The sequence below is a fragment of the Phyllobates terribilis genome, unplaced genomic scaffold (genome assembly GCF_046119375.1).
Source record: "Phyllobates terribilis strain yellow unplaced genomic scaffold, ASM4611937v1 Scaffold_5__5_contigs__length_657084704, whole genome shotgun sequence".
In the NCBI taxonomy this organism is placed as follows: Eukaryota; Metazoa; Chordata; class Amphibia; order Anura; family Dendrobatidae; genus Phyllobates; species Phyllobates terribilis.
Window position 1 is genome coordinate 566966326 of NW_027362765.1, and position 13804 is coordinate 566980129.

Consider the following 13804-nt stretch of genomic DNA (forward strand, 5'->3'; position numbering starts at 1 on the left):
TTTTGAAGTATCATTTTGGCATTCTCTTGAGCTTCAAGAGGTAGTCACCGGAAATGGTTTTCACTTCACAGGTGTGCCCTGTCAGGTTTAATAAGTGGGATTTCTTGCCTTATAAATGGGGTTGGGACCATCAGTTGTGTTGTGCAGAAGTCAGGTGGATACACAGCTGATAGTCCTACTGAATAGACTGTTAGAATTTGTATTATGGCAAGAAAAAAGCAGCTAAGTAAAGAAAAACGAGTGGCCATCATTACTTTAAGAAATGAAGGTCAGTCAGTCCGAAAAATTGGGCAAACTTTGAAAGTGTCTCCAAGTGCAGATGCAAAAAACATCAAGCGCTACAAAGAAACTGGCTCACATGAGGACCGCCCCAGGAAAGGATGACCAAGAGTCACCTCTGCTTCTGAGGATAAGTTTGAGTCACCAGCCTCAGAAATCGCAGGTTAACAGCTGCTCAGATTAGAGACCAGGTCAGTGCCACACAGAGTTCTAGCAGCAGACACATCTCTACAACAACTGTTAAGAGGAGACTTTGTGCAGCAGGCCTTCATGGTAAAATAGCTGCTAGGAACCGGCAACAAGCAGAAGAGACTTGTTTGGGCTAAAGAACACAAGGAATAGACATTAGACCAGTGGAAATCTGTGCTTTGGTCTGATGAGTCCAAATTTGAGATCTTTGGTTCCAACCACCGTGTCTTTCTGCGATGCAGAAAAGGTGAACGGATGGAGTATGCATGCCTGGTTCCCACTGTGAAGCATGGAGGAGGAGGTGTGATGGTGTGGGGGTGATTTGCTGGTGACACTGTTGGGGATTTATTCAAAATTGAAGGCATACTGAACCAGCATGGCTACCACAGCATCTTGCAGCGGCATGCTGTTCCATCCGGTTTGCGTTTAGTTGGACCATCATTTATTTTTCAACAGGACAATGATCCCAAACACACCTCTAGGCTGTGTAAGGGCTATTTGACCAAGAAGGAGAGTGATGGGGTGCTACGCCAGATGACCTGGCCTCCACAGTCACCAGACCTGAACCCAATCGAGATGGTTTGGGGTGAGCTGGACCGCAGAGTGAAGACAAAAGGGCCAACAAGTGCTAAGCATCTCTGGGAACTTCTTCAAGATTGTTGGAAGACCATTTCTGGTGACTCCCTCTTGAAGCTCATCAAGAGAATGCCAAGAGTGTGCAAAGCACTCATCAAAGCAAAAGGTGGCTACTTTGAAGAACCTAGAATATAAAACATATTTTCAGTTGTTTCACACTTTTTTATTAAGTATATAATTCCACATGTGTTAATTCATAGTTTTGATGCCTTCAGTGTGAATGTACAATTTTCATAGTCATGAAAATACAGAAATTTCTTTAAATGAGAAGGTGTGTCCAAACTTTTGGTCTGTACTGTAGGTGATCAGCAGATCACCTGTGTGTAGCAGAAATGCTCCTGTACTATGAGCGCCGACCACTAGGTGGCGCTCATAGTAATCTTTACATGACAAGCACTGGTGTCTGCTGCAGACCCAGGGTTGTCATGACCACCAATCGGTGACCCGGGATCATGTGCCGGGGTCACCGATGGGCGGGGCTAATGCCGCACTTACGGCGAGGCGATGTTAAATGTCGCTGTCAGAGATTGACAGCGGCATTTAACATGTTAACAGCCGCGGGTGGATCGCAATTCCACCCGCGGCTGTTGTGGGCACATGTCAGCTGTAAGAATCAGCTGACATGTGCCCGGTTCAGTGCGGGCTCAGCGGCGGAGCCCTCACGGAACCGGGGGTGATGGCCTGGGGCATACTAATACGCCCTGGGCCAGTAAGGGGTTAAATGTCAGAAATGTACTTTTGTACATTTTGAGTAGTTTGGTTATAGTTCTCACTGTAAGTGAAGAAAATAAACAATTGAGATGGAAAATGTATGTTTTACTTTCTCAAATATTCTGGTTTATTAACCTTTTGGATTAACTGACAGCACTGTAGTTTTTCAATAATAAAATTAATCATAACAAATACAAATTGCCTAATAACTGTGCACACAGTGTAATCGCTATGAAAAAGAATAGGCGTAACGGCGTCCGTGCACGCTGTTTCTCCCTTCCCCCGGCAGGGACGCCGACATGCGGCCGCTCATCCACATCCTCTGTTCCAGGTCTCGCCTTGCCTCCTGTGTCCCAGGGCCTGCGCTTGCTGCACAGATCTGGCAGCGTGCTTAGCGCACCTGATGTGTTCCCAGCCAATAGCTGGGAGGCACTTTGTACTTACGGCACATTCACCTGTTGGAAGGTGCCTGAGCAACGCTAGTGTTTAGTAAGTTTTCAAGATGCTAAGTTGATTGTCAGGTCCCTGTTACTGAACCCGTCCTGTTTGTACCTGAAACCTATCCCTGAAGCTGTCCTGTCTGAATCAGTACCTATACCCTGAGTCTGTTCTGGCTGAATCTGCTATCCAGTCCTGCCTGGACCCTGAGTTTGTCCGTCTGTCATGAATCCGCTCCATCTGAACTAGCTCTAATCTGTTCGGACCATGATCCTGTTCCTGCCCTACCAGCTACCCCGAGTTCGTGCCTTTGTCCCTGTCCCCTTGGGGTCAGCTGCTGCGGTTCCGGGGCCTGTCTTGGAGTGGTACCAGGCGACCACCTGCAGTGCAAGTCTAACCACACCATCAGGGGCTCTAATGAAGAACCAGGTCACTTAGTTATGCCCCTCCAGGCTCTTCCCGGTCCGTGGCACAGTGGTTCCATACCTACCAGTGTGACAATAGGAATTGAGCTACAATATTGCATACAACCACTTGGACAGATGTGGCGCTGTTTTATAAAAAAAGGTAGCTATGTTTTTATAACTAAGCAAAACCCTTTTTAATATTAGTATTATAAAGTCCAGAAATAATGTTGCCTTAGGGTGGAGCAAGACAGAGACAGCAGTTCTTGCTTAGTTCTGCAGTTTAGCCTCTTGCGTCCCAACCACTTATCATAAAACACTTCTTAGAATTCAGCAGTAGTTGTCAGCTATTTGTCCCAAAAATAAAGTAACAATCATGAACTATACCTGAATAAAACCTTTATTCTTACATAATGAGTAAAACATTCAAAAAAGACATCCAATGATTATTAACACTAAAGCAATTGTTAACCTGTGGCTATCAGGCAAACATGTCTATCCCCAGTGCTTTAGGGCATTTTTACAGGGGCAAGACAACACTTTGTGTAAATACAGTGATTTACAATTTTGCTAGTACACTGGCTATCAGATGGAGATAAATAAGGACAGTGACCATTTTTAGCAGCCCTCCACTTGAAACTGAATATTTGCTTAAATTCAACAATGTCCGGTGTAAGCAGAGACAGAAGCGGTAACCTTTGGTATTGTCTTTCAACCCTGCAACTTTCTCACCTAGACCAGGCCATCTCATCTATTTCATTCCAAGCAGTACACAAATGAAAAGAAGTTTAATGCGAAGCTACACGGTGGGATTTTTTACGACTTGTTTGTTGCTTTACCCCAAGGGCTGCAATGTGATCCCATTCCCTTGCATTGCACTCCAGTGAAACAGCTACACATAACGATCTTTGGCCGCACCACCTGCGTCGACACCAAAGTCGCCTTGTAACCCTAGCCTTAGGTTTACTGACAGCGGCCTCTAATTGCTGAGAACAGTGGTCTTTCAGAGTGGTGGTCTTATTAGGGCCAATATTCACAAAGTATAAGCTAAATAAAGCACCACTCTGTTTTTTTTATTTCAGTGCTGGAGTGGTGCTACTAATCTAAGTTCCCTGCCCCTAGTCTCATACTTATTAGCCGCTTTCTTCAGCTGTTCCTGGCGCTGATCCCGCGCTGCCATCTTGCTCCCACAAGTTCTGACTGACTGGAAGTCAGAAGTAACGGTCACAAGCTCGAAGTGTAAGTCTATGAGAGCCTCGTTCTGTCTTCCTTCTGGCTCTTATAGACTTACATTGAGTTGTGACTTCCGGATCACGCAGCAAACACTGGAGTAATCCAGCAAGTCACAAACTGCAGAAGACCTACCGGCGCAGCGTGGAGAACAGAAGAAGACAGGGTACTTAGATTTGTAGCACCACTCCAGCACTGAAATAAAAAAAAATGCTTGAGTGCTTTAGAAATCCTTAACAGAAAAATCTGTTCTTGATGAGGGATGTTCTTAAAGAAGTGATCTTTTGGAGAGCTTGTGTCCCAATATTCTAGGTTTAATGAAGTATACAGTGTTCACAAACTCATTTTTTTTTTGAACTTTTTGGATAATATGAAATCTTCAGATTCTGAATACAAAAATGTCTCATTGTATGGGAAGAATGAAGATAAAAAAAAATTAACGACTCTCAGTTGTGAGACTAAAAGGGGTATGCCAGATGCCTGCCCTTTCTCCTTAGTATATGCTCTCCTTATCATTTTACTGACGTTCAGTGAGCCTGAATGCGCACTAACTTCAAAACATCAGGGGATTTAATTTTCCTGAATTTTTAATAAATGGATTGTTCAGCTGCTAATTTTTCTAAACAGAAAAAAATGATCAAAATGGCATTAGAATAGTAATTAAAAAAAAAATCTTTACAGCATAACAATGACGTAGAGGAAGGTTGCTCTGGCTGAGAGCCACAAACATCTCCAGTTCAAGCTTATGAGGACCCAATCTATCCATGTATGACATGGACCTGTGAAGGTTTGGGCTAAGACAACCCCCATTATGAGATCATAGGAGGCCCCCCTATCTGCCAGTCTGGAGAACTGCTAGTTAGAATAGATCTCACTGTAGTGCATGCATATGAAGCTTACCCCTCTAAGATCATGGCCGGGGAATAGATAACAAGAATTGACAGTAATCAGCTCATTTCTAAGGCCTTTTTTACACCATGCTTTTGTGTCTAGTTAAAAAAGGCAGACTATGTTGAAATAGATGCCAAACAGAGCACAGAGTGACTCCGTCTGCCTTACTAAAGTCAAAAGTGAATGGCCCCCCTATGTGTTTTTCAGAGCTTCAGAAGGAAGCCCAGGCCTGAGCCATTGATGCAATGGGAACATACCCTGAGGCAGTGTTCACACGATGCATTCCCAATGCTTTTTTTGCTGCAAGAAAGCTGTTAAAGTGCTGCATTTTTATTGTGGTTGTAGAAAAACACGTAAACTAAATGCATCAAAAACGCACCATTTGAACAAGGCCTAATGTTACGTTCCTACAATGAGTGTTTGGTACATTTTTTCCGCTGCATATTTTCGTGTGTAAAAAATGCAGCGTCTTACAGTTCCAGCAAAATTAATGGGGTTTATAGAAATCTCATGTCCACTGTGCTTTTTTTTTTAAACCTATGAAACAACGTTTTTGAAATCCACAACTTATCAATTTCTTCTGTGGTAAATGTGTTTTTTTTTGTGTATTTTCCCCACAGACTTGAATGAGATGAGGAAAATCTGCAGGTAAAAAACACGAATACATATTTAGCGGATTTCCACAGTGAAAATACTTTAATAGGAGCAGAAATGCTGCAGAAAATCTGCAACATCAAGTCACAAAACAGCTAGAACTCTCAGGGATCATTTTTCATCACGGAGAAACATCCCCTTTTCCACAGGAAGAAATATTACACATTTCACACTATAACCACTAAGGTCAATGAGCGACCAATAATGTTCTCAGGAGATGGAGACCCCTTCATGATGTCTATATGCTTTGAAGGTTTTTTTGTGTCCTACTTCCTGAAGGTCTTTATTTACTAGGCAGCAGAGATGACGAGCTGTCTACACGTGTGACCATTGCAGTCAATCACTGGCCTTGGGTGTACAGAGCAAGAAGATATTGTGAAGATGTGCAATACATGTAATATCAAGCATCTTCAAGCTTAATGCTTTTTCCTGTTTGCATTTATTTATTTATTTTTTTACATATTTTAGGATAAAATACCCAGCTTATACCGAAAAATGATCATGCTGACAATTCCTTTATTGAGTATATTTGCTGACTATGAAACCAGGGTTAAAGAGGTTTTTCAGGAGTTAGAGTTTGAATCTGTCACGATTCCACTACTCACAGTGTCCTAAGAATACTGTGAGTGACAGCTCAGCCTCCCTATAGGATCAGGGGTGTGCTGAGATGTCAGGATTATGAGTGACAGATCAGCTTCCCAATCTGAGGCAGGGGCATTTTAAGCTGTCAAGACTGTGAATGACAGCTCTTCTGTCCAATTTGGCTGGGTCTGTGTGGTTTCCTCCAGGTGTTGCCTGTTCTGGGTAATTACCTGGCTATTTAGCTAGCTAGCAATGATTAGAACATTGCCAGTTGTAGCTTAGCTGAAGTGGTGTGTGTGTTTTCTCTGAGTTCTTATATTCTGATCTTTGTTGTCTGACCTCAGATTTATCCTTTTGACCATCCGTTTGCATTGACCTTGTGTTGACCTACCTTCTTGGAATTCTGACCCCGGACTGTAATCCTGACTATTCCTTGGTTTCACCCCTCTGTATATGACATACCCACTAGCTTATGACCTCAAACTACTTGACTTCCCCGACTCCCAGCTTTTGCATCAAAAGTGACTTAGCTTTTCAGGATCTTTTTTAGTATAGGTGATCAACATAAGATCGATGGGGGTGTGACATCCAGCAGCTCACTGATCAGTTTGCAATTTTCTCAACAGCTTGATGTCCACAGTATACTAAGTGGAACACCATCACTCAATACACTTTGTATTAGCTGTTTTGGGGTAAATAATGTCAGCTCCCATTCACTTCAATAGGAGCCAAGCTCCTGTACCTAAGACAGAAATGGTAACAATGTTTTGAACTTTGACTTTCAGGCTCCATATCTCACCATCCACTGCAGCTTCAAACATGAGACTACCATCGTTTTATAGATAATCATCTTGGCTGTCTCATGCATAAATTTGACTTGCAGCTGTTTAACGTATGATTAGTTATGCAGATTCTTGTTATTTCACTGCATTGTTACTGTTTTGCTCCTGGTGGTGGAAAAATCTCTTTCTTCCCATATCCTACACAATACAACCTGTTCTCATATTCCCTAGTAGGTCAGTGTGTTATTAGGCTGATTCCCAGGCGAAAGGTCACTGGTTTGAATTGAGGAGCAGCCTTGAAGAAGATTTCCCAAGAAAAGAGAAACAGCATCATCCGGCTCATCCATAGCGGTCTCTCGACCAAAAAAATTTCTAAACTGCATCATGTGAGTGCCATGACAGATGAAAGAATACACAATGAAGTCCATCCATCCATTCAAAAGCCAAGAGGTGGATGTCCAGGCAAAATATCGGAATCAACAAGTCGGTTCATCACAAAGTCTATCAGTCCTGGTGCGACAAACACGGTAGTGGAGGTGGCTTGTATGCTTCATAATAGTGAGATCATAGACATCCATGCAAGCACCGTGCGATGCACATTACACAAGTCTGGAATGGTGGGCCAAAAAAATATGAAGAAGCCTCGACTTCAATATTATTATAAGAAGCGTTGGCTCAAGTTTGCAAAAAAGTACAAAAAGTCGACAGTAGAAGATTGGAAATGAGTGATTTGTAGCGATGAGACGAAAACCAATAGCCTAGCCTGTGATGGGTGCAAATGGTTCTGGAAGAAACAAATAAAAAGGGACTAATTGATCGAGAAATTGAAGGAACTGTCAAGTTCGGTGGAGGAAGCCTGATGATATGGGGTTGTTTCACAGCCAAAGGCGGGATACTTGACCAAGATCAATGGTGGTCTCAGTACTGAGCTACAGTATATGTGAGTATCCTACAATACAAATTACTTTGTACACTTGAGTACTATGGGTATGAAAAGGACAACATAGTGTTCCAGCTGGACACAGACCCAAAGCATACGTCGAGATTGGCAAAGAAATGGTCCACTGACAATTAAGTAGAGGTGCTGGATTACTTGTGGGTAGAGGTGAAGAAAAAACTGTATCCATACCAAAGTGAGACGACCAGTATGCACCAACTTTGGGAACGTGTAATAGAGACCTGAGATCCGAATTCTGTCGTGACATGCTGGAATCTGATCGATAGCATGTCCAGAAGAATTCAGGCAGTGTTGAAAGCCTAAGGTGGATTTACAAGATAATAACAAAATAATAAAAATTCAAAATTAGATTTTTAGGAGCAAAACAGTAACAATGCAGTGACATGACACGTATCTGCATAACTAATCATATGCTAAATAGTTGCAAGTCAAATTTATGTATTAAATAGCCAAGATGATTGTCTATAAAATGATAGTGACTCGCCCAGGGGGATATGGGAGGACTCAGTACCCGGGCCTTTATCTTCTTAGGATGTCACGGCGGTCGGCTCCCGGACCCCTACCCTGGGGTCACTCTTTAAAAGGGGTTTGTTACTTGAAGGGATGAATAACAGTTTTGTCTCGTGACCCCACCTGTGGTTCCTGGTAATGGGTACCAGCGCTGCTGCAGACCTCCAGGGGTGATGGCATGGCAGCTGAGATGTTTCTGCTCCCCACAGGTGGAGCGGACCCCCTGGGGCAGGGTTGATGGAAGGGATACAGGTGAGAGGTGGCCCAGCCGGGCCAGGGGAGAGTAACAGATACGCACACAGGGGGTTTGCTTCAGTACATTTACTGGTGTAGACGGCAGGTACGGTCCAGGGTACTTTGTAGGAAGGGTGCACTTCTGGACTCTCCCCAGTGAGCGGGTATAAGGCCTCCTTGTCTGTTTCTTCCTCTCTCTAAAGCTCCTGACCAGCCTGGAACTAGGCCTAGCTTCCATACTGTTTCACTCTCTCACCTGTCTGCTTGGTAGTAAGAACTTTTCTCTGGCTACCACTATACCTGGACGCTGGGGCCTTCGTGGTTCCTAGTTCTTTAGATGATTGTAGCTTCAGGTTGACCAGAGGTCTGGAATCCTCCTGGTATGCCAGTTATTCCTACTGGGCATAGAGGACCCTGTAGGCGCGGACCCGGTGTCCGGCTTGTGTTCTGGGGTGAGCCTAAGATGCACCTCTGCCCCCTTAACGCCTCTCTCCTCTCCTTGCCTCCGGCCACGCTCTACGCCCTCAGGCTTCAGCACGTGCTTTGGGCCTTGGCTGGCCCTCAGCACAGCAGCTAACGTGCTGCTTCTTCACTGATCTCTAGTGCCAGCACACTCTGCCTACCTAACTCCACCCTCCAGTATATATATCCCTAACAGGGCTCCCTCTGGTGGTATGAGGTGGAAGGGTGGAGGTGTCTGTTATGTAATGAGGGCCTCTTGTGGAGAAGTCCGTCTATGCACCCTTTTGGGTCCTGTGGTACCTGTGGGTAGCAGGGTGCCACAATAGTAATCTCATGTTCGAAAAAGTAGTGGAAGGTGAGATATGGAGCCTGAAAGTCAAAAGTTGAAAACATTGTTATCCTTTTGCTGGTCAGTGTATGCTGCAGACAGTGTGCTGATTTTGCAGCATAGCAAAGCATCAATTCAATAATTTTGCTGCCTGGGGTTTTTCAACATTTTTTACCTCTGGTTGCCAGAATAATTTTCATACTTTTCACCTGTACAAATAAAATCTGTTACAAAATAAAAATACAATATTAAATCCCCATACCTGTATATATATTCTGAAAATAGACACCTGACATATTGTCAAAATGACACTCAGCACTATATACACGCAGGTATCTTCATGCAATTTTGTGTCAAAGAGAAAGTTTTTGTAATAAATGCATTAAAATTGATATTACTCATTAAAAATGGGACCCAAACAGAAAATTAGATACACTACACTTCCTTTCAGGGTTGGTCCGATGCCTGAAATGTCCTTTTAAAATATCAATATATCAATCTTTACACCCTAAGCGCTTTTATAATGAACTTTATCACACAACACCCTACACTTTTCCCTATCTAGCTAATTCCTAAACATGTGTTTTTTTACTTCACTTCCTGTGACGTTTGAGAGGAGTCTCAAACAGGACATCACAGGAGACTGGGGCTGCACTCACTCCCCAGGTCCATCATCCCTCCTGGAACAGGATGTTGTCAGGGGGCAATGCTGCAGTTACTCCATAGTTTCTAGCATCACCTATGTGCCTGCGCCCTGGCTGTCACTAAGCTGAAAGTTGCCAGATAAAGGCATAGCGGGTTAGTGATTTTTTTTTAATCAAATTGAGGTTGCTCCCTACGTGGGTGTCTATCCTTGCCTACCCGTTGTCCTGGCCCTGAGCTATCTCTCTCGAGCACCCCAGGCACAGGAATGCTCTGCTTGGCTGATTGATCCTGTGTTCTCTATGAGCGAGACGACTAAAAGTTACTAAACTCCTTATACAATAGTATAAGTCATAGGAAATCCGACATACCATATCCTTCTCACCCCTGACATCATCTTTTGAGGGAAGGTTGGGAGAAACCTACTCTATAGACTGTTGCACAATCCTGCCAATTTAACACACAATTTAACACACAGTAAATCCAGGGTTGCCACCAGGAATTTCAGGACCCCATAATGGCAAAATTTTTCGGCCCCATGAGACTCCACCCCAGCTCCGCCTCCATCCCTCGAGCCTTCCACTGTCCCACCGCCCACTCTTGGAAAAACTCCACTTCTGCACCACTTCCTCACCAATCACACGTTAATAGTTCCCATCGAACACCAGATCACACACATAGCCAGCAACTTTTGTTTTGGCCAAAATATTTTTTAAGCCGCCACCATGACAAGGTAAATTCTTATGGGAGGGCCGTACTCTACTTTAACCTATTAAACATTTCTTAAAATAGTAACAGGGCCGCCAGAAAATCTCATTGCCCCCTGAAATGAGTGGAGCAGTTGATTGGGCAAGCGTGCAGCCACTCAATTGTTAGAGCCAGCTCACACAGCATATTTTCAAGCAGAATTTTGGTGCAGACCGGTCCTTTCCGGGCACGACTGCGGCTGAAACCTGCCGTTCCACAGGTGAGCGAATGGGAGGTCGAACAGGCGAGTGGACTGTCAGGCTGGCGCGCGTACCTCTTTTGCGCCCTCAACTCCTGCATATAATGTTCCGCAAGGGCCCAGGACGCATCGGCAACTTAGGAACAGAGGGAGGGCCCGCACTGATGTCAGACGTGGCTGCCCCACTCTGCTGCGGCCACACAATATTAGTAGATGCGGCTGTGAGTGACTGGGGCCCTGGGGCTTAATAAAGCAAAGTAATTAGCCTGGGCCCCTGCGTGCCATGCAGTCTGCCAGGCCGTTTATACAGTGGCTCGTCTGTGCTACCTCAGTGCAGGCTGCACAGCGTGTCCCACCCAGTCTGGGCACCCACTCTTTGCCTCTGCTCACCGGTCCACATACAGCAGTAATGGCAGTAATGCCCTGATGGCAGCCGTGAGTAAATCATTATGTATTCTGAGAGCATTGTAATTGTGGCCAAGGAGGTTTTTAACAAGTTTGTTAGTAAGTTTTTTTTTTAAATATTAGAAGCAACTGAAGAATTTGAAAGAAGACAAAGCTTACAAACTAGTTTTAGTATTTGACGAGGAATCACCACAATCTGGTCCATAATTGAAAACTGTTTGATCTACCAATATAATTCCTGTTTGCAAGGATAAATGCTCTGTGTATGAATAACAACAACCATTTACATCATTTCAGGTATCAGCGTGTGACTACAGTAATTCGGCTTGTGTCCTGCTAAGTGCCAGGGAGCTCATAAGCACACCTGAAATTGTGCTTCAGTGGTCTACAGTGACATCTTGTGGTATAATGTCACAGGTGCAAGTTAAAATGTACCACATCTGGGTTGGTCTAATGATGATAATACGAGAGAATTCAGAAAAGAGAAGACATATTTATTTTGTGTACTCTTAAAGTGGTTCTTATATGTATACAGTAGTGCTTGAAAGTTTGTGAACCCTTCAAAATTTTCCATAGTTCTGCATAAATTTTACCTAAAACTTTATCTAAAAGTAAATAAAGAGAACCAAATAAAACAAATGAGGCAACAATATTAAACTTTGTCATTGTTTTAATGAGTCAAATAATCCAGTATCACACGTTTGTAAGTAGCAAAAGTATATGAACCTTTGCTTTCAGTATCTGGTGCAACCACCCATGCATCAATAAATGCATCTAAACATTTCTGGTAAATATTGATTAGTTTTGCACATCGGCTGGAGGAATTTTAGCCCATTCCTCCTCATAAAACATATCCCATGAATTGCTCACTGTAGGCCCCCACACAACATTTCTTTGTAATTATAGTCAGGACTTTGATTTGGCCATTCCAAACTTGAATTCTATTCTTTAACCATTATTTTGTAGAACGACTCTTTGGGTCGTTGTCTTGCTGCATAACCCACGTTCTAGTCTGCTTCAGCTCATGGACAGTGTCTTGAAATTTTCCTTTTCAAATTTGCTGATATAATTCACAATTCATTGTTCCATCAATGATGGCAAACCATCCTGGCCAAGGTGCAGCTATACAGGTCCAAATCATGACCACTGTGTGTCACAGGTGCTATGAGATATTTATGATTTTAATGCACTGCTTTTCTTTCCCCAAACATAATGTCTTTCATTTAAATCAAATAGCCCTGTTTTGGTCTCATCTGTTTAGAAAAGATTGTTCCAATAGCCTTCTGGATTGTCGGGGTGATTTTTAGCAAACTGCAGATGGACAGCAATGTTCTGTTTAGATGAGTAGCTATTTCCTTTTAATCCTGCCATGCACACCATTATGGTTCAGTATCCTCCTGAAAGTGGACTCATGAACATTAACATAAGGTAATGTGAAAGAGGCTTTTAGTTGCTTAGAGGTTATCTTGGGTTCCTTGTGACTTTGCAGACAATATATACTTTGCTCTAATAGTGATCTTTGTTGGTTGAAAGTGATAACGGTCTTGAATTTCCTCCACTTGTATACAATCTTTCTGACTGGGGACCGGTGTAGTCCAAACTTTTTAGAGATGGTTTTGTATCATTTTCCATCCTGATGACCATCAACAACTCACCTTCTGAGATCTTCCAAAATGTCTTTTGTTTGTGCCATGATACGCTTCCATAAACTTTGATAGATCCCTGTTATTTAAATAAATAGGTCACCCACTCACACCTCATTGTCACCCCATTGATTGAAAACACCAGACTCTGATTTCAACTTCAAATAAATTAACTTCAAATTCTAAAGGTTCACATACTTTTGCCACCCACAGACATGTGAAGTTGGATTATTTTCCTCATTCTAAAAACGACAAAGCCTAATATTTTTGACTCATTTCTTTTACTTAGTTCATTATCTACGTTAGTCAAATTTATGCATAGATATGAAAAATTCTGAAACTGTCCAAACTTTCAAGCACCAAGGTAAACACCTAATGTACAGTATAGATACACTAATGTACTGTGTATAGCTGAAATGTCTCTGTAAGTCAGTCTCATGCAATTACATGACCAGGCTCCTGGTGTTTCTTGTGTGTTCTCGGGTACTATGACCATATGGTTATTTCTATCTCTTTCATATATAATATGACTCTTTAGTACACTTCTCCTTGCTTTAACAATATCTCCCACATTCTGGATTTTGGGTGATTGGGTTTCTCATGCTGGGAAGCTAATTTTGCTGTGTCCAATGAGCAGCATTACAGATTCTCAGTTGTGGATCTTATTTGTAACAAGAGTGAGTCACAGCACTACCATAAACCTTGTAATCGAGAGTCATTCAGGCAGCTGTAAAAGAGTCAATGTGTATAAGAGAGGGAGAAATGATAGGAAGTATAGTTCTTATATATAGTAATGCCACTCACAGTAAGTTCTGGTGGCATCAAAACAGAAGCCCTTTACAGAGCTCAGCAACATAATGAAAATTATAAAAAAAAAGCT